Consider the following 22,629-nt stretch of genomic DNA (forward strand, 5'->3'; position numbering starts at 1 on the left):
TCCCTGCCTCCCAGCAAACAAACAAACAAATCTTAATCAATAGAGTTTTATCTTGTCTGGAATTAGATGGTTTCTTACAATATAATACCTGATTTAGCTCTACTTTGTTATTCAGATTTTGCATTTTATTTTGGTGCAACATTTAACATCTAGTAAAGTTCTGTGAACGTCAGGGAATCTAACTGTGACAGTAAATCACATGTACCATTGAAAAAGCCATCTTCAAGTTTTAAAAAGCTGTCATCCTATTTATATGAATCGAGAGCTCTGTATTTTCTCCACAAGAGGGCAGGAAAGTCTGAGCTGTAAATACAATTTTTCAAAAAAAGTCTTTATTGGAAGAAGTACTTTACATGCATACTTTTAAAAATGTATAAAAATTTCCCCTTAAAAAAGAAAGTTTTACAGGTGGATGATTTGAAAAGTTTCTCAAATTTTTCTGGGCAGTGGCTTTTCAGCATCGCTAAGCAATCTCTGCTTCTCCAGCTTCTAAATCAGAGCTTCTAATGGCAGGACTTAGTATGGCTCTGCTCCTGTTATAGTGACTGAGGCAGCTTGTCCTCATTGACTCATGATCTTAGACCCTTAATATGTACACAGGGAAAAGGAAGAGACCAACGTTTCACTGGAGGCTCTTGCGAATGAGAAAATAATGCATGTGTCAAAGGAAAACAAAAATCACGTCACAGACTTGAGACCAGTTCTGATCATATATACACATTCATACTTTCTCCTGCTCAGAGTATTTTTTATTCTTCACTTCTTCCCACTGCCTGTCACCCCCACGTGTCTTTTGTCCTTTTTTTTTTTTAATTTACGTTATAGATCATATTGCAAAACCCATCTTAAATCTGTGTTATCAAAAAGTGGAATGCTTCTCTCCTGGTAATCGCAACAGGGTTGGCTTAATCTGTTAGGTCTCACTGTGCCAGGACAACAATAGAATATGCAGGCAAAGTGGGAGACATTTGGTAAATTCAGTTTGTTTTCACAAAAATACATCTGGCAAAATATTTGTAGCTTCACATTTAGGGGTTGGCTGCTCCTTAAATACCCAGTACCTACCTATTTCCTTCCATCCTTCCATCTGTCCGTCCTTCCGTCCATCCATTCTTCCTCCCTCCCTCCCTCTCCTCCTTTCTCCCATTTTCCTTCTTTCTTCTTTTTTACAAAGAGCTAAAAGACTATGTGAAAGATAAATTGTGTAAAACAATAAAGCATTAAAGACTCAATTTTTGCTTAAGGCCGATAGTGATTCCTCCCTGCAGGGCATGAAATTAAAATGTGGGCACAGAACGAATGATTGCTTCAATATCATGTTTTTAGTGGTGGTTGTCCTCTTGAAGTAGTTAGTGCTGCTCAAAAGAAGCGAAGTGGAACAATTCAGGTGGCAAAAGATTGATTCAAAGAGGATGTTTATACAGAAAAATTATTGACAGCTCCAGACATATTCAGTTGGCATAGCATATCCGTTGGTGATAGACATAGCAAAAAGATGTGAGAAAGATATCATAGAAGTAATATGAGGATTTTCTGTGCTAGTGAGATGCAAGTGTAACTAATATCACTAACTTGCATACCTCAAATATAAGCAACGTGGCCACCCACACACGCTGTTTGTTGCGATATGGCTGCCCAGAAACATACAAGTCATTTGGCACCCACTCCTTTAAGTACCATGACAGTTTGTAGCTTTAGGAAAGGCTCACTTGAAAAATCCCTTATGGTTTCACTCCTAATTACATATACAGATGGCCACATGAATTTGAAAAAAAAATTTCAAGTGTAGAACATCGAGCTGTCCTGAAAGTTCATTTAAATCCCATGAATGACTTATGTCTGTTTTCACCGCCTGTCTTCTTTTCAAAACACAGACAGTGGGACTTCTCTGTTTTTCTTTAGAAGTAGTGTAATAGGCTGTGTGTGTGTGTGTGTGTGTGTGTGTGTGTGTGTGTCTGTACTTATCTATGTATAATTTATATATGTTTTTCATTTTTCTTTTGCATTATAACTCATTTTTGCCTGTACCTAATGTGGTTAGTCTTGGTTGAGTGAATGATATCACCGTGATTTTGGCTTTCTTCCAGAAGGCAGAGGGAAAATGACAAAGTCGAGCAAGAATTTCATAGCACAATGGGAAGAGGAATGCACTAAACAGACTTTACTCAAAGGAAACATGAGGAAAACATCTTATTATGAGATATATATTTAATATGTTTTTCATATTTGGAAAGAAAAGTTAATGTCTGGGAATGCCTTTTGATTCCCTGGCCAGAAGGATTTGTGTCATTTGACATCCCTCCCCCTCCTTCCAAGTCTTTAGATTAGAAATGATTTATTTACAGAGAAAAGAATGGTACTTTGATATACTATACTAATGTTAAACATTTATGGGGTTTAAAAATATTTATGAATGTGTAAAAGTTATTAAAGTAAATGTGTTTTAGGTTACCTTATGATCAGGTATAGTACACATACAAAACCAGGAAATTTTATAAAAGAAAAGAAAAGAAAATACATATGAGTAGATTTGTAAAGTTTAATAATCTTAGGGTATGCACATGTGACTATTTTGTGTATAATTTAAAATACATAATCCCGTAAAATACAGACTTAATATACATAGGTATATTTTTGAAGTCACCATAAATTACAATGTTAAAACTCCAAGAAAATTTCATTATAACTCTTTATTCTTAGTCATTCAAAAATACAATAAAATTTTGTCAGTAGATACTTCTACAATTTATTCTTTATGAAAAAATGATCATTTGGAGAATATTGGACTGCTTTTTTGGGGGACACTGGTTTTAGAGGAAGAGAATTTTTATTTGCTATATAAGATTTTTCAGACCTTATGTTATTTCATAAGAAAAATATTCAATAAACTTACATAAAATTATACATAGGAGTAGGACATAAAAAGAGAGGCCATGGAATATTTCAAGTTAATCTAAAAGTACAAATATCTTCTATAGCTTTAGTAAGTCCATTTTTCTAGAAGCATCTGTAGTGTTTAAAGGGTAAATGCTTATTTAACAATATTAGTAGCACACCTAACATGAGTCAAGCAAAGTCATCTTTTCTTTTTTCAAAGAGCATTTCAAGGAAATTAAAGACCCCAGCATTTATTACTCCAAAATAACAAAGTTTTAAATTCTTCTTAGTTTTCTCTTTGCATCTGGGATTTGTAAGCCTAAAAAGACACTTAAAAAAATATATATATATACACACACACACATATATATATATGTATCCTGGTCTTTATGTGGTTATCAGAAAAGGGGCTAGAGAGGTGAAGACCCATGCACAGGTCTCAGTGTCCAGGGACCTGTTGTGACTTTATACCTAATCAGGACCTTAACAAATGAAGCCTCACAGATCTGCTCTCACTGTGGAGAGCTGGATGCTTCCTTGGGGCAGCTTAACTTCTTTATGTACCTTTTAAATAATTTTGCCACCTCACATTCTTCCTAGGCTATTTATAATTGTTGAACACTAGACAATTTCCATATACATCGAGGACTGTCATGATCATTTAGTTTTTGCAAGAAACTAATATTTGAATCCTGATTCTATTATTGGGAGTGGAAGATGGGGGAGGGTCAGGTCCACAGACTCACGTTACAGTTCTGTGCTTTGCTTTGGTGCAATAGCTGTGGCTTATACATTTTAGTTATTGTGAAAGTGAGTAATACGTACATGCAAGGTAGAATTTTTTAAAGGAAAACTTTATATAGAATCACCATATCATTTAGTTTATCAGAGTAGTAAAAATCTGCATGTCTAAAACACACTCCTTTCTTCTACTAAAACTTGCATTTTATGTTTAGTGTAGGCATTTTGGGGGTGGGTGTTGAGATGGAGTCTCGCTCTGTTGCCCAGGCTGGAGTTTTTCTTGGCTCACTGCAACCTTCATCTCCAGGGTTCAAGTGACTCTCCTGCCTCAGCCTCCTAGTAGCTGGGATTATGGGTGCCCGCCACCATGCTCGAGTAATTTTTGTATTTTTAGTAGAGATGGGGTTTCACTTGTTGGACAGTCTGGTCTCGAACTCCCAACCTTGAGTGATCCACTCGCCTCAGCCTCCTGAAGTGCCGTGATTATGGGCATGAGCCACTGTGCCTGGCCAAGTATAGCCATTTTTGATTGTACCTGATGACTATCAAAATCTTGAGCGCTTTTACTCTCAAAATGCTAACAGTGATTCTGTCACCTAGAGAAGTAGAAAATAAAGTGGAGAAATATAAAATACAGGTTGGGACTAATTAAATTGTCTAAATGGAAAATCTATGTGTAAGGTTTAAATGAAGCAAGCGAGGTTCACATGAGGCAACTGAGGCCAGTTATTGAGATAAAGAAATTTAATCGGCTCCTGGGCGAGATTCTGTGGTCCAACAGGAGGGGCCGGAGAAGTGGCGCTTGACTCTTCGTGGGTGTGGGGTTTTATAGGGAGTGGAGACATTCTGATTGGTTGTGGGGAAGCAGGACGTGGGTGGGGGCAAGCTGCCATTGGCAGGTAGGTGGGATTTCCGGTGAGCGGCAGCCCAGGGGGAGTGGGACCTGGACGGGGCAAAATGCTATTGGGCAGGTTCTGGTGGGGTTTTTCAACGGCAGGCTAGGTGCTGAGTGCAGAGCTACAGATTTGCGTGCTGAGTGCAGAAGTGGGTGTGGAGGAGTTTAATGGTGGGCTAGGTGCTGAGTGCAGAGCTTGCATGCTGACTGCAGAAGTGAGCGTGGAGTGGTCATGTGGTTTCTAGGCGGGGAGGAGGGTGGGCGTGTCCGAGCTCCTGGCGAGGCGACCGGCCTTACACTATGTAAGAGCTACCTTTATGAAACATTAAGTGGCTGTGTTATTTTATTCCTGTAAACCAAGATAAATACCCTGGGCCCTATCCCTCACTGAAGCACAGTTTTTGGCATCAAGGGAAAGGTGAAAGACCCTAACAAGCAAGTCACTGCTAAGTTTTGGCTACCAAATGAGGCTTTTGGAAGTCACAGTGAGATAGTAGTTTTGAGAGCCAAACTTTGTAGAGAGAGAAGAGGGACTTCGTTTCTCAGAGCCCCTTTTGTATGATCCAGACACAAGAAGCCAGGGCTGAGATGGGGCCAAGTCTCCAGATATGGGGAATCCCTAGGACTCGATCAGTCCCAGGAGAACAGACCACAAGTTCTACCAGGTGAGGACTTAAGCAGCTGGCCAAGAGAGAAAGAGGCATCTCTCAAGAGGCAACAGGGGCACTGAGGGCCTGGAGGACAGCTCAGGGTCTAGCCTTCGAACATAAATGTTGCAAAAATAGTACAAAGAACTCCCTACGCCCTTTGCTTAGATATACCAATTTTCCACATACACATTAGTCTCTGTCTTTATATGTACACATATTACTAATTTTTGAACCATTTGAGAGTAGGTTGCATAAATAATGCCTCTTTTTCCCCTTAGTCTTTCTGTGTATATTTTTTGAGAACAAGGACATTCTCTTTCATAACCATATTAAATTCATGAAGCCTAACACTGATACATTACTTCTGCATTATCTACAGTGCATATTCAAATGTCATCAGTTCTCCCAATGGTGTTCTTTTTAGCATTTTCTCCCCAATCCAGGATTACATTTTGAATTAATTGCCCTGTGAGACTGAGTCATCATTAATTGACAAATTCTAGCCCAGTTTCTCACTCCACCACACCTAGCCTCCATCTGCCAGAACAGGTGTTTCAGAGCAGGTTTTCTTTTTTCTTATTTTTGCCTATTTATGTGTAGCGCATGTTGAGTATGTATCCATTACTGTTTCCAGACACTTCCAAGTGAACCTTGTATGGAGAGATGAGAGATTTCATCTTTATCCTGCATCATTAATTAGACTTCAAGACAAGTAGTTGAGAGATTTTTATTACTTCTGCAGCCTTGGAGGTTGCCCTAATGAAGTTAGAAGAGAGATAAGGTCATTTTTTATTTTATTTTGTTATTTAGTTTTTATTTTATAGTAATAAACTTACTCTGCAATCCAGCTAGGCATGGAAGGGAACAAGGAAAACGGAACCAAGGGGACTGCAGCGAGATCACAAAGATTCTAGGATACTGTGAGCAAATTGGGGGGAGGGTGCTCTCCTTAGCTACAGAAGGAATGGTCTGGTGCTGAAGATAAAACACAAGTCAAACTTATTCAACTTGTCCACAGTCAGCAATGGAGATTTTCTTGCTGGTCTCGCCATTCCTGGACCCAAAGCGCTCCATGGCCTCCACAATACTCGTGCCTTCTCTCACCGTGCCAAAGACCATATGCTTGCTGTCCAACCGCTCAGCCTTGGTGGTGCAGATGAAAAATGGAACCATTTGTGTTGGGTCCAGCATTTGCCATGGACAGGATGCCAGGACCTGTATCTTTAGGATGAAGTTATCATCATCAAATTTCTCCCTGTAGATGGTCTTGCCATGCATGGCAGGTAAAGCAATCATCCTGACACATAAATCCTGGAATAATTCTTTGAAAGTAGGAACCCTTACAACCAAATCCTTTCTCTCCAGTGCTCAGAGCATGAAAGTTTTCTGCTGTCTTTGGAAACTTGTCTGCAAACAGCTCGAAGGAGACACAGCCCAAGGGCTCACCGTCACTGGCAGTGCCCAAGAATACAGTGGGGTTGACCATGGCTGATAGTATGGGGTTCCTGGCAATGGCAGCATCTATCTATTTTATTTTGTTTTATTTTTCAGATGGAATCTCACTCTGTTGTCCAGGCTGGAGTGCAGTGGCATGATCTCATCTCACTGCAACTTCTGCCTCCTGGGTTCAAGTGATTTCGTGTCTCAGCTTCCTGAGTAGCTGGGATGACAGGCTCCCACCACCATGCCCAGTTAATATTTTATATTTTTAGTAGAGATGGGGTTTCATCAGGTTGGCCAGGCTGGTTTTGAACTCCTGACCTCAAGTGATCACCTTAGCTTCCCAAAATGCTGGGATTAAGGTGTGACCCACCTTGCCTGGCCAAAGGTCATATATTTTAAAATAATAATATTTTCTTTTGTTACCAGCACAAAGCACTTAATATACATACAGTTATTTGATCTTCAAATCCACGAAGTGGGTTAAAATCCTCCATGGCTCATACGACCAGTGTGGTGTACTCTTTGCCAGCTGCTCATTACTTTTTTGCTCACCCAAACCTTTATGTTTTTTGAAGGGCTGTGTTGTTTCCCATCCCAGGGACTATACCCACGGCCATTGTCTGGAAATTCTTTGCCTCACTGTTTTTCAAAGAAGCTTAACTGTGGAGGGAGGGTAAGAGTTAAACTGGTCAAGGGGGGCCAGGCATGGTGGTGTATGTCTGTAATTCCCCTCTACTTGGGAGCTTGAGGTAGGAGAGTCACTTGAACCCAGGAGTTCATGACGAGCCTGGGCAATGTAGTAAGGCCCCCTTCTCAAAAAAAATAAAAGTGTCAAGGGAGCGTTTTGTGGTAGTTCTTATGATTGTTGATGCTGTGTATTATAATGACGGCCACATATCTATTGAATAAGCTTCGGGGAAAGAGTTAAGAGACAGGAGGAAAATACAGAGGGAGAAGAAAGTGGGTGGAGGAAGCGTTTCTGAAAAGGAGGGTGGAGATGAGATACAGAAGAGATGAGCTTTTTACAGCTGGGAAAACTCATTGGCAGGCCTGCCAGAAGTTGAGGGAGTTTGGCTCTGCTAGTCTTTACTTTTTACTGTTAAAGAGGCTCAGTCATTTCCTTGAATGTTTACACTGAGAAGGTTAAAGACAGAAGAGAGGATGGAGGATGAAGGTTGATGGACAATATGACCAAATTATAAGTTTGAGGAATGGGGACAAAAGGATACCTGTGTCCTTGTTCTTATGTTGGAGCCCTGGAAAGCAAGATGATTTTAGAAGTGTCTTGTCTGCAGCACGGGGTGGGATCAAAAGAAATGTTGGTGAGTGCCCAAGAGAGCTCCATGGAATCCTGGCCTACTGGGGAAACAGTACCATTTTCCCATGTGGCTAGAGTGGCACAGGTGTACTACACGGGGCTTATGGGGATGAGGAGGAAGCAGCAGTGACCTTTAAGAGCCAACTGGATGGAAATGAGAACATTTTAGAGGACGCCAGCCCGTGGGATAAAACTAATGATGCATTCGTTCTCCTCTGTGTGTCAGTCTTGTCTAAGACCTCCTAATGAGAGATGATAAAAATCTGGGCAACACTGAGGGACTTTCCTCTAAAACTGCATCCCCTAAAAAATGTAATTGGTTTACCGATAACATAGAAAAAATCTTACAAGGCAAACTCTAGTTCAGCTATCTTTTAAATGGGAAACACTTCTAAATGTTATTGTTACAAGGACTGAATTCATTGAAGAATTTCCACTGAGAATTGGAACTGAGAGATGAGCAGTGATAGAAATGGAAGTCTTTCTCTTATGAGCCTTTGGAATATAGACCTTTTTACTTCCCAATAATTTTCTGCCTGAAGCGCTGACATGTCTAATTAATAATAATATTCTATTAAACAGTATGATTAATCTGAGAGATCGTTATGCACAAGTAGATTAAAAAAGCAACCTAAATCCCTTTGGTCTGATTTAAGATAAAATAAACCTGAATTTCTTATCTAGGGAGATTTTTTTTTCTCCTTGTGATGTAACTCGAGGGTACGTTCTATTTCTGTGATTCTTTTGGTGTGTGTTCTTTATTATCTGATGAACTGCAAGGAAACATTTGAATAAAGAGTACCTATTCAGTCACACCTCCCCAATTCAATTACAATTTTGTATAAGTATTTGCGTGAATATTATTTTTGCAGAATATATTAGTTATGTAATATCTTTCTGTTGTTAGCTTTATATGGGACAGAGCTGTTAATGTTTTACTAATAAGAACAAGGATTCATTTGGGAAAAATCAGGCAGTAAAAGACCCCATAAGATACTTCAGCAGATCTCAGGGCTTAAAACTGTCTGATTCCTGAGCAGAAAAAATGGCAATAGCATTGTTTTCCAAGTTCAATGATTGAAAACAACATAAATGTGTTTGCTTTCTCAAGAGGCGATTTTAAGGAAGTCTGGGTATTTTAAGAGTTGTTGTTCCTTGAGTTTTTCATTTATTGATGGCAAGATTTTTGATAAACTTTCTCTTACAGCCACTCACTGGAGTATAGTGATTAAAAGCCAGCTTTGGGGGTTTTATGGCTTCAGGTCTTACCTGCTCTGGGACCTTGGCTAAGTTGGTTAATGCTTCAAGGCTCAGTGTCTTCATCTCTAAAATGGGGAGATCATGTGTTTCCTAGGTAGAGCCTCCCTGATTTGTCTGCCTCTCAGACAGATGTTCTGAGATGTTAGCCAAGTGTGGTGGCTTACGCCTGTAATGCCAGCACTTAGGGAGGCTGAAGGGGGTGGATCACTTGAGGTTAGGAGTTCAAGACGAACCTGGCCAACATGGTGAAACCCTGTCCCTACTAAAAATACAAAAAAATTAGCCAGGTGTGGTGGCAGGTACCTGTAATCCCAGCAACTCGGGAGGCTGACGCAGGAGAATCGTTTGAACAATGCAGAGGTTGCACTGAGCCAAGATCTCGCCATTACACTCCAGCCCGGGTGACAAAGCAAGATGCTGTCTCAAAAAAAAAAGTTCTGAGAATCCCCTTGGGCTTCAGCAGTGGGACAAACTTAATCAGTTTCTGTATGTGCTAAGTAGTGGGAAAGTTGAGGTGGCAAAACCAGTTGTGAGAATTAAAAATATATGATGAATAAAGCTTTTAGGTCTGTGCTTGGGACCTCATTGTTATTCGATAAAAGCCAGCATCCATTATTACTTATTAGAAAATTCATCACACTTTCAGATCATCTCTAGGTTATTTTTAGAGATTATTTTGTCTTCTATTCGATTGTCTTTTATCTGGAATTTTAACATTTCAAAGATATATCCATCAGCTAAACATTGGAGCCATATAGCACTTACCTAAATTTCATAATAGTACTGGGACATATATAATATTGTACAATTCAGAAAACATTTTCCATATCATGTTATCATTTTAGTATATAGTCACTCCTGATTATGACCAATGATAACATTTGATTTTACCTAAACTGATTATCTCTGGACATCTTAATCGATGATCAAATTTGGAAAGTTCATGAAAAGGCCATTCAAGTACATATACACACACACTCTACACTCATCTATAGATGGTGTAAGATACATACATTGTTTGCTGCTTAGATATTGATACTTATAAATGGTGTTAGAGATGTAATAATTTGTACTATTGTATAATAAAACTACTGATTGGCATTTAGTTCCTATAATTCCTTCCAGTAGCTATAATTGGAGTAGAAAAGAGTCAACAAAAATGGCAGAAACACCTCATAGTTCAGATAATGTAAGTTAAGTTTTATTTATTTATTTATTTTTAAAGAGTCAGGATCATACTTAGTTGCCTGGGCTGGAGTTCAGTGGCATGATTATAGCTCACTACAGCCTTGAACTCCTGGGCTCAAGTGATCCTTTCACTCAGCCTCTTGAGTAGCTGGGACTACAGGCACAAGCCACCATGCCTGGCTAATTTTTTTATTTTTGTAGACAAAGTCTTGCTGTGTGTGTCTGTGTGTTTTTAATCTCAAAAAAAAAAAAAAAAACCCACAAAAGTCCTACTACTACTTCTAATAAAGTGTATTTAAATTGATGGTGATATTTTCATCATACATATCTTTGCTTAAAGTGTGCATACACTTGATGGACTGTTCTTCATATAAACATGCATGATCACATACAAATACTCTTGGTCTTAAGAATTGTCAGCTATGATAGAAACTCTTCCCATGACAGTTGAGGAAATGGAGGCCCAGAGAAGTGAAGTGACTTGCTCAAAGCTACACCGCTTATTCATGATAGAACAGGCACAGCTAGAGCCTAAGGAACTCTAATGCAATTTTCACTGCCTTGCTCCTCCTCTGTAGGTGATTTCAGGAGCCCTTCAGAAAATCAGATGCCTCCCGACTCAGCTAATTGGTTCTTCAGTCTCTATAATCAGAGCTTCATACCTTTTTGGTTTCATCCCTGCTTAGCGTAGTAGAAGTAGCTCAGGCTTTAGAGGCAGATGAACTTGGGTGTAAAATCTAGCACCGACACTCAGGACTGCCACATTGCACAACTCCAGGGGGCACCACTCCAAGGTAGTTTATGTGAATAGAGCCTAGATTAACAAGAGGCACTTAAAAATTTGTTAGGAGTAGCATAATCTACTGCTTTTTGAATTTGAAGGCTGACACAAGTGGAATTTTTTCATAGTGAGGACCTTGTGTTAAGAGCCATTCTGAACAAGGACATGTATGTATGTGTATCTATTGCTTTAGTAAATCTCACAAATGCACACAATAAAAATAAGTGAATGCGGATGCCACTACTTCAAAAGCTGTGGTCATGGGGACAAGAGCTGGGGCAATGGGTTTATCCTCTCTCTCTCTCTCTCTCTCTCTCTCTCTCTCTCTCATTTCCTTTGAGGCGTCCTGACCCAACACTCATCTTCCCATTCCAGATCCCAAGTGAAAGACCTGGCCACCTCTGTTGACATGGTGAGCAGCTAATGAACCTTTGCAAAATTGCTGAAGGGGAGAGTTTGTAGATATCATCTCTGTCATCACCCAGAGGGCAGGAATGAGGATGGAAGGGCACCTGTCTTTGCTTTCTATTTGTCTGTGAGGTTGGTGAGAACTTTCTGAGACTCTTCTAAAACCTCTTCTATTGTCCCTCGGTTTAGAGAACTGCTGGGATTTGGGTCTCAGAGACTTGGGAATTGGTGGGAGAGACTGAACTTTCTGTAATGCTTATGGTCTATTGAGCAAATGAATAGCATCTGAAGATGGCAAGACTATAAAATTAAGAAAATGATTTTTTTTCAAGCAGTTTTAGAAGAACAATTTACATATGGACAAGATAATTATTAGATAACAAAAGCTTGTGTTATTTAAGGTGGGGCTTTGGTAGTCTAATTTTATGGGTGTCTGTAGTAGATCATCAGCATAACAGCCCCCAGTGAATCAATGCCTCCCTGCATCCACACCCCTTTGTAACATGATATTGTTGCTCTTTCCATCAAGAAATGGTCTCTTGGCTGAGAGCGTGCAGTGGCTCATGTCATCCCAGTACTTTGGGAGGCTGAGGCAGGTGGATTGCTTGAGGTCAGGAGTTCAAACCAGCCTGGCCAACATGGTGAAACCCAGTCTCTACTAAAAATACAAAAAATTAGCAGGCATGGTGGTATGCATCCCAGGTGCTCAGGAGTCTGAGGCAGGAGAATCGCTTGAACCTGGGAGGTGGAGGTTGCAGTGAGCTATGTACTTCAACCTGGGTGACACAGCAAGACTGTTTCAAAAAAAAAAAAGAAATGGTCTCTTTCTCTATCCCCCTTGAATTGAATCTGGGCTAGTTTGTAACTTGGTTTGAATAATGCAAAGTGATGGAAGTGATATTCTCGACTTCCACACCCAGGTCTTGTAGCATCTGTTCCCATAGAAGGGACCCATCTATTATGTAAAAAGATCCAGGCTGTTCTGGAGGGAGGAGCTGCGTGGAGCACAACCAGCCCCAAGGTGCCACAGGTCTGCGTTAGGCGGTCTTGAATCCACTAGTCCTAGTGGAGCCACGGCTCTGCTGAGTCCTACTCAAAATATTGACCCATAGATTTGTGAGCAAATAAAATACTGGTTGTTTTAAGCCACCAGTAAGCTTTGGTGTGGTTCGCATGTGGCAATAGATAATTAATACAGTCTCAATTCTAGCTGTTAATCAGAGTCACCTTAGGAGCTTTTATAAAAAGCAGATTACATGGCCGGATGCGGTAGCTTATGCCTGTAATCCCAGCACTTTGGGAGACTGAGGTGGGCAGATCACTTGAGACCAAGAGTTTGAGACCAGCCTGGCCAACATGGCGAAACCCTGTCTCTACTAAAAATAAAAAAATTACCTGGGCCTGGTGGTGCATGCCTGTAGTCCCAGCTTCTTGGGAGGCTGAGGTGGGATAATCGCTTGAACCTAAGAGGTGGAGGTTGCAGTGAGCTGAGATTGTACCATTGCACTCCAGCCTAGGTAACAGGGTGAAACCTGTCCCCCCGCCAAAAAAAAGCAGATTACTGGGTTTCATCTCCAGAGATTATGATTTGGAACATCAAGTGGGGATGTTATATTGGGGTTCAGGGTGCCCTCAGCTCCCCTGAGAGGATGTTTCTCCAGGTTATTGGTCTCCTGCCCTCTCAAGAATGAGAGGGGGGACCACAGCACAGTGCGCAGTAAATGCCAGACTCAAAAGTGTTTGTAGAAAGTGATTTATTTATTTAGAGAGAGAAAAACTGGAGGAGAGAGAAAGAAACAGCTAACTTTCACACTGAGTGAGAGAATCCAGAAAGATGGAATCCAGGAGAGGAAAGCAGCTTCCATGCTGAGTGGAAGGGAATAGAGAGAGATGGAGTTTAGGAGGGGAAGACAGGCTTCCATGAGAGAGTGTGGAAGGGGACTCCAGAGGAGAAATCCAGTTTAGAGAAAGACAGCTTCCATGAAGGGAGTGTTCATGGAAGGGGACCCAAACATGGAGTCCGAAGGTGTGTGGAAGAAGGGGACTTTTAACCTGGGAGGAAACCTCACATTCTCTAAGACCCCGGGCCAATGAAAAGAGTTCCTTAGAACTTCTGCTGGAGTGATTGACTTTTTGTTTCTTCCCGCTGGGGGCATGGTGCTGGGAAGTTCTTGCCCTTAAAACTACGCCCCCTCGTGGACCCAGAAAGAGAGCACATTCCCTCAGGGAGAGGGCTGTCTCAGGCCTCTATAATCCACATCTTCCCTCACCCCCATGAAATTTTTATTTAAAACAATTTCAAATCTGTTATACAGAGGTTGAAACAATAGTACCAACATCTGAAGAAACTTCTTCTGGATAAACCTATGGTTAACATTTTGCCATATTTGTATCAATCAATCAATCAATCAATCAGTTTATCCTATCTTTTTGTAAAATCCATTGACAGGAAGTTGCAGATGGCAAGTCACTTCATCCCTTATCTTGGGTTTAATGGATTCTCATATCCCCATGTAAGAAAAGAACATTTTCCTTTTTTTGAGATGTTGTCTTGCTCTGTAGCCAGGCTGAGATGCTGTCTCTAGCACAGCTGAGTGCAGTGGTTTGATCTCAGCTCACTGCAACCTCTGACTTCCTGGTTCAAGTGATTCTCCTGCTTCAGCCTCCTGAGTAGCTGGGATTACAGTCATGCACAACCACAGCTGGCTAATTTTTGTATTTTTAGTAGAGACGAGGTTTTACCATGTTGACCAGGATGGTCTTGATTTCCTGACCTCGTGATCTGCCTGCCTTGGCCTGCCAAAGTGCTGGGATTATAGGCATGAGCCACCGCACCTGGCCTGAAAATAACATTTTCTTACATGACTACATTATTATCCTCACAACCAAGAAAATTCATATCGATTTAATTATGTCATTTAATTTATAGTCTAAATTCAAATTTTCTAAACTTGGAAATGTCCTTTATAGATTTTTTAGTTTTAATTTTATTATTTATTTTTATTTTGAGACAGAGTCTCACTCTGTCACCCGGTCTGGAGTGCAATGGCGCGATCATGGCTCACTGCAGCCTTGATCTCCCAGGCTCAAGTGATCCACCCACCTCAGCCTCCCAAGTAGCTGGGATGATAGGCAGACATATATATATATATATTTAAAGATAGGGTGTGTCTATGTTGCCAGTAGTCATCTCAAACTCCTGGGCTCATATGATCCTCCTACTTTGACCTCTCAAAGTGCTGAGATTATAGGCATGAGCCATGGTGCCTGGCCTCACCACCAAATTTAAATCGTAAAAGTTTCTGATGCCAGCTTTTTCTACTTCCTTATTTCTCATTCTCTTAACACAGTTGTCCGTCTTCTGTCCTCTCCACTCCACTGAAACTCTAAGGTCACCAACAACCTCAGTGACTTCCACCCCAGTGGTTGCTTCTATGGTCTCACATTCCTGGACTTTTCAAGTGCTTTCCCCGTAGCTGACCACTTCCTCCTTCTTGAAACACTATTTGCCCCTTTGGCTTTTGTGACATTGCACTCTCTCCCGGTTTCCCTCCTACCTCGGTGACTGTGGTTTCTTGGGCTCTGTCGTGGATCTTAGTCTTTTCTGCCTGACCTCTGAGTGTGGGAGAGCCTCTGGGGTCTCTTGCCTGTTCACTTTCCCCTGGCTGATCTCATTCAATCCCATGACTTTCATCTATATACCAACAGACTCCCAAGGGATTATCTAGCCCTGCCTTCTCCTCTGAGTTTCAGTCTCATATAACTGGCTGCCTACACAGTACCTCCACTTTGATGTATAAGAGGTGTCTCGAACCTAACATGTCCCAAACCATTTTTAATCGCCCTCTCCCACCTGGCTTCTGCCCTGGAGTCTCCCTCATTTCCTTTGCTTTATCTACTCAGTCCCCGAAGCCAAAACTTAGGGATCCATTTCATCTATTTTCCTCACTCTGCACGTCAGTCCTTTAATAGGACCTGTCCGTTCCACCTCTGAAAGGGACTCTGAAAGTGTCCGAGTTTTCTCACCCGCACTGCTGCCTTTCTTGGCTGATGGTCCAAGCCACTGTTCTCTCCAATTTAGGTCACTGTAAGCCTCTAAGCTGGAGTGATTCCTTTTTACTTGCTGATCTGTTTCTCCAATGATCTTTTGTTACTCCTCTGCATAAAACCTGCACAATTTCTAACCTGGGCAACATAGCAAGACCCTGTCTCTAGAATAAATAAAAATATTAGCTGGACCTGGTGGTGCATCCTTGTAGTCCCAACTACTGGGAAGGCTGAGGTGGGAAAATTGCTTGAGCCCAAGAGGTTGAGGCTGCAGTGAGCCATGATTGCACCACCACACTCCAGCCTGGGCGACAGAGCAAGACCCTGTCTCAAAATAAAATAAACCTTAAACTCTGTTATATTTAAAATCGAAGTTCCTTCCTTGGGCTGTAAAAGCCCGTGTGATCTGGCCCTGCTTGCCTGCCTCTGCAACTTCCCCTCACTCACTGTGCCACAGCCAACTTGGCCTTCTCTCAGTTCCTGGAACCCACCAGCCTTGACCCTTCCTCAGAGGCTTTGCACACGCTCTCCCTTCTCCCAGAATGCCCTTCCCGCAGGTGTTTGCACAGCTTTCTCCTCCCCAGCCCTCAGGTTTTGACTCGAGGGTCACTTCTTTAGAGAAGTCTCTCTTGACCACCTGAATATAAATAGCCGCCCACCCCGAGTTACTCTTGATCACATCTTGCTATTTTATGTTATTCAGAGCACTTATGTATTTTAATATTGCTTCCTCATTTATTTACTGATTTTCCATTTGTCCTTTCTACATTTAGGGAGTTGGGTTCTTTTGCGATTTGTTTATTGTCATGTCTCTAGTATTTAGAAGTGTGCCTGCCTCGTATTAGGTAGTAAATAACTGGAAACAGTGAATGGGCTGGTGGATGATCCCAATATTAGAAACTGGGATTCACCCTACTCTCCTCCTGTGCGCCTGCTTTCTGTTCAGTAGCCAGGTGCTGTAGATGTTGTATTCTTGATTTTTCTGAGCTCTATCCTTCTTCCCATCCATGACTGCCTTGGTGTATTCCATCAGCACCTAGACAGTTTCCCAATCTCTGGTCAAGGACTGATCCCTGTATATATGTTTTTTCCCTCTTCCTCCAAGAAGAACAAATGAAACACTCTCTGTGCTACCATGATGTCCCCAGACCTACTGCCGTAGACCCCAGAGGCTTTATTACATATACCCTTTGCTGTGTTCATCTCCTCCTATTATATTGTAATCCCCTTGGAGTCAGGGATCCCATCTTTCTATTTTTTTCCTTTTATTCTTTTTCTTTTCTTTCTTTCTTTCTTTTTTTTTTTTCTGTGACAGAGTCTTGCTCTGTTGCCCAGGCTGGAGTGCAGTGGCACCATCTCAGCTCACTACGGTCTTGACCTCCAAGGGTCAAGCAATCCTCCCACCTCAGCCTCCCGAGTAGCTGGGATTATAGGCAGGTGCCACTATGCCCAGCTAATTTTTGTATTTTTGATAGCGATGGAGTTTTGCTATGTTGGCCAGGCTGGTCTGGAACTCCTAACCTCAAGTGATATGCCTGCCTTGGCCTCCCAAAGTGCTGGGATGTTATGAGCCACCGCACCTGGCCTGTTTTTTCATTCCAAATACTTAGCAGTGTGCCTGGCATGTAGTAGATGTCTGATAAATGTTTGAAAGAAGAAGATGAATGAATACAAATGAACGAGTTTGACTAAATGGGTCCATATAAAAACAGCTATAAGAAAAGCACAAACCTAAAATTTAGATGTAGTATTAGTGATGTCCAATTTGTGAATTTAAAATCAACTTTAAAATAAGGCTCACTCATTACAGTTAAAACTCAAAGAGTAGTGATTGACATACTTGCTTTTGAGGTCATCGTGTTCTTCATTCCAACATCTGCAGTTCTTGTTCTTTATTTATTTTTTGAGTTAATTTTATACATAAAAATAAAAACCCAGCTATTCTTATATTTTTCTCATAGAGATACAAAAATAAAGACGACTTAGGGCAAAGAACCCCACGCTATATACAAGTTTTAGAAAATCTCTTTTCATTCTCTTTGTATCTTTTGTTGTCTCACGTATCTGAAGCAATTTAGGAAAACTATGAACAAAACTGTTGACACATCCTAGGACCCTAAGCTAACCTCAGAAGATTCGAGTTTCATTCTGAGTTTTGCTACAATACTCACTCCATGTGTATCTTTTGTGTTTCTAAATACTGAAATCAGAATACATGTCCATATCTGTTAGTGAAATAGAGGAAGCTGTAACTGTATAGTATTTCCAGACAATGAATATACAGTAAATTTTGCATGTAATTTTTATCTCCTTCCATCAAGTGTAACAATATGTTGAATTTGCCATGGGCCTTTAAAGCTTCGATGTTGTGAAGAGCTCTGCATGAAATTTTAAAGAGACTGGACCTTTCATCTGCACAACAGCAGGGCACCTCGCTATAGGGACAAGAAAGGAAGAGAGAGAGAGAGAACATTTCTGAAGTAATAGCAAAAAATAACAGCAGAAGCAATTATTTCATCAAAGATTGAGCCCCCCTCATTCTTTATATATATATATTTTCAAATTTCTTAGCTGGAGATTGTCTACTTTGTTACCGTCCTCTCCTGGCGTATGTTAAATTTGCAGGTTTCACAAGGTCAAAATGGGGGAGAAAATTCATGAAGGAAAAGATGTTTATTTTAGGAGGTGGTGTTACTGATGATAGTATTTAAATGTATTTGCAAGGAATCTGCAAGTGGGGAAAGTCACAAACAACTAAACTTGGCACTCCCTAGCGACCTGAGTCTGTTTGCCTGGGGATATGAAGGATGTGGGTATGTTTTCTTCCTCTTTGTTTTCTCCCTTTTCTCCCACAAACATTAGCACACACTTTGGCTGCTGTGGCAGGGCAAGAGAGTTTTCTCTTTCTATCTCCGTGGCTAATCCTAATATGCTGGTTTTTTTTTTTTTCTTGATCTGGGGAGTTGCTGGGCCCTCCTGGCTGTGGAGTCAGTTTGTACCACTTCTGTGAGATGGACTTTATCCTACTGGCAAAGAGGATAACCAAGTACAGAACTCCATCTTCTTTCTCTGTATTATTATTTTTTGAGACGGAGTCTTTCTCTGTTTGTTGCTCAGGCTGATATGCAGTGGTGCAATCTCAGCTCACTGTGACCTCTGCCTCCTGGGTTCAAGAGATTCTCATGCCTCAGCCTCCCGAATACCGGGGACTACAGTTGCACACTGCCACACCTGGCTAATTTTTGTATTTGTAGTAGAGATGGGGTTTTACCATGTTGGCCAGGCTGGTCTCGAACTCCTGACCTCAAATGATCCACCTGCCTTGGTCTCCCAGAGTGCTGGGATTACAGGTGTAAGCCACCATGGCTGGCCTTTTTTTTTTTTAATAATTTTGATAAGTCATCAAAATGAAATGCCTGGAGCTGCTCTGCTGCTTGCTTTCATTTTGGATTACTTGCTTTAACCTCCCTCTTCCTCCATTTTCTTTCTCCTCTGTACGATGTTGAGAGGATTGATAAAACACTGTTTGTTTGGGTTTTGAGACTGGAGAAACCTCCCTCCTTTATGTTAGTTTCCTATCAGTGCTGCAACAGATTACTACAGATTTAGTGGTTTTAAAGAACACAAATGTATTCTCCTCCAGTTCTAGAGGCCAGAAGTCTTATGGGGCTCAAGGTGTTGGCAGTCTTATGGCCCTTCGGTCAGAGGGAGGAGGTCCTTGGGAGAATCTGTTTCCTTGTCTTTTCCAGCTTATAGAGACTGTGTTCCTTGGCTCATAGCCTCTTCCCCATCTTCAAAGTGCATTGCTCTGGCTTCTGCTTCTACATCCCATTTCCTTCTTCTTGAGATCTTTAATCTTATATGCAAAGTCCCTTTTACCATGTAAGGGAGCATATTCACAGGTTTTAGGATCTAACACTGTGGACATCCTCAGGAGCACGTTATTTGGCTTACCACTCCATTCAGCTTTATGCTAAATAAAATTTTGTAATCTTCATTCTGTTTCTCTCCATTTGTGGATGCACAGATCATTCCATTCTCGAATGGCAATAACAGTGAATTTTTTCTTCTTTTTTGAGATAGTGTCTCACTCTGTTGTCCAGGCTGGATTGCAGTGGTGTGCCCACAGCTCACTGCAGCCTTGATCTCTCAGGCTGAAGCCATCCTCCCATCTCAGCTTCCCTAGTAGCTGGGACTGCAGGCATATGTCACCACACCCAGTTAATTAAAAGAATGTTTTTTGTAGGGTTGGGATCTCACTATGTTGTCTAGGCTGGTCTTCAACTCATGGGCTCAAGCAATCCTCCTGCCTTGACATCCTGAGTAGCTGGGACTACTGGCACGCACCACTACACCTGAATAATTTTTTTTGTAGAGACAGGGTCTCACTACATTGTCTAGGCTGGTCTCAAACTCCTGGGCTCAAACAGTCCCCCTGCCTTGGCTTCCCAAAGTGCTGAGATGGCAGTTGTGAGCCACTAAGCCAGGCTCTGACAGAACTTCTTAAATGCACACAAGAGAGGAGTTTTGTTTGTATCCTCTCCAGAGATTCCCCTAAGACTCGAAAGTGTGATCAGCTTCAGGGGAGCAAACTTCTTTCAGTGCTGGCTCCCTAACCAACTGGGGCTGTTTTTTCTGTGTTTTTCAGAGGATTATGGAGTTTTGAGGAAGTGGATTTTTAGGATTCATCATTTCAGGCTCAGCCAGATGCTTGGAGACACACATGTGTTGTAATCTCAGCTATTCTAAATTTCCTCACTGGATGGAGATCTTTATTCTCTTCATCTTATATTTATTAAAGATCTCTCCTCTTTGTTTAGGTGATCCCCTCTCTGACCAACAGACTGTGGTTTAGGAAGATCTCTCCCTTCTCTGCCAAATGTGCTCACTCCATCCTGTGTTCCCATAGTGTTCTGTGCATTCTTTTATTGCAATCTCCATCTTTTACGATTGTGATTATTTGTTTCTGTGTCTCTTACTAAAGCTTGAGGGCAGGAGTCTTGACTTATTATTTCCTTCATTAGCACAGTGATTGGCACAGAGTAAGCACTTATTGTATATTTTTTCAACACATGAATTACTAAGAAAATTTTTTCTTTGGGACAGGGTCTCACTCTGACACCCAGGCTGGAGTGCAGTGGCAGGGTCACAGTTCATTGCAGCGTTGACCTCTCAGGCTCAAGGCTCCCTAGTAGCCCAGTCTACAGGCACATGCCACCATGCCTAGTTAACTTTTAAACATTTTTTTGTAGGAAATGGGTTTTGCCATGTTGCCCAGACTTGTCTTGAACTGCTGGGCTCAAGTGATCCTTCTACTGAAATGGGAGTTCACTGATCCCCCTCACAGGATGTGTGACTATAGTGTGGCTTGCCTGTTCAGTTGCCATGGCTGCTCAAACCCCTTCTGGGAGGGAGAGCATGCAGACAGACAGGTGCAGAATCCCAAGTGGGCGTGTCTTACAGTGTGCCCTTTTAGCCCTGCTGTCTGCGGACCTAGGGGCAGGTAATGGAATCATGGGGTCCAGTCTTTCCTTTGCTATTCTTGTGATAGTGAATAAGTCTCGTGACATCTAATGGGCTTATCAGGGGTTTCTGCTTTTGCTTCATTTTCTCTTGCCACCACCATGTAAGAAATACCTTTTGCCGCCCATCATGATTCTGAGGCTTCCCCAGCCACATGGAATTGTAAGTCCATTTAAACCTTTTTTTCTTCCTAGTCTTGGGTATGTCTTTCTCAGCAGCATGAAAACAGACTGATACACATAGCCTCCCCCAGACCACACAGCTAGAAAGGAGAGCTCTGGGGTTTGTACTCAGATGGCTCAGGTCAGGAGGTATGTTGATAGCTACCTCTGCCTCCTATCTGGGTCTCCATTTCAAAGGGATTACTCAGTATTTCCAGAAAATCCCACATTCCCTTCGTGTCTATCATAAGGCTTAAAAGGCCTCCATCTATTTAGGATTGGAGTGAGGGGTGAGGGTTTTATTATAAGGGCTCTCGTATGGTTATAAGTTAGACCCTTAAGAGAATGCTGGATAGAGCCACTGTGGGGAACTTCCTGGAAACTATTCCCAACCACATGTCTCCATCAGCCATAGCTACGAATGTGAGGAATTGATTTCTAAAGAATTCCAAGACTATTTCCAATAGTCATTACACAGCTAGGCATCAGCCATTCCTTGCTTCTATTCCACTGGTGTCCAAACATTTTTGTTTAAAGCTATGGTCCTCATTCTTCAAAAAAACTTCACATGGACCTTCAATGTATGAAACATAAACATGGACGTGAATTTTCCATCAGTGTGCCTTACCAGAATTGTTCCAATTCTCTTTCTCAATCATAAAGACACAGCACTCTCCTTTCCACCCTGCCTCCCCTAGATTTTTTTTTTTTTTTTGAGACAGGATCTTACTCTGTTGTCCAGGCTGGAGTTCAGTGGCATAGTCACAGCTCACTGCAGCCTTGACCTCCTGGACTCAGGTGATCCTCCCACCTCAGCTTACCAAGTATCTGAGATTATAGTTACGTGCCACCATGCCCAGCCAATTTTTTTGTATTTTTTTTTTTTTTAGAGGTGGGGTTTTGCATATTGCTCAGGCTGGTCTCAAACTCAAGCTCAAGCAATCCTCCTGCCTTGGCCTCCCAAAGTGCTGGGATTACAGGCATGAGCCACTGCACCTGGCTGCCCTGGTTCTTTATGTATTAACTCTAGGTCTGTAGGGAAATCCAGTTGACCTGGGTTTGTGACAGATTGTGGTAAACATGTTCTTCAACAATGCCTGTGTCAATCATCTAGACTGTATGAATTCAAAACAGGCCTAAAGTAGCAAGAGACGGAGTATCCCAGATAAACCATAGATATTCCAAATAGGAAAACAGCTCATGTGGGGCTCATGGATGAGCTGTTTGTTTCTTCAGAGGCTTCTTGGGATGACATTACCTCAGTGAATCCACAGTTTAAGCACTCACCTTTATCCTGGCAAGCTGAGAACCTTGAATTTTGTCTATACATTGTGTTG

This window comes from Aotus nancymaae, unplaced genomic scaffold (assembly GCF_030222135.1).
Source record: "Aotus nancymaae isolate 86718 unplaced genomic scaffold, 86718_ANA_hifiasm-v0.15.2.pri h1tg000030l, whole genome shotgun sequence".
NCBI lineage: Eukaryota > Metazoa > Chordata > Mammalia > Primates > Aotidae > Aotus > Aotus nancymaae.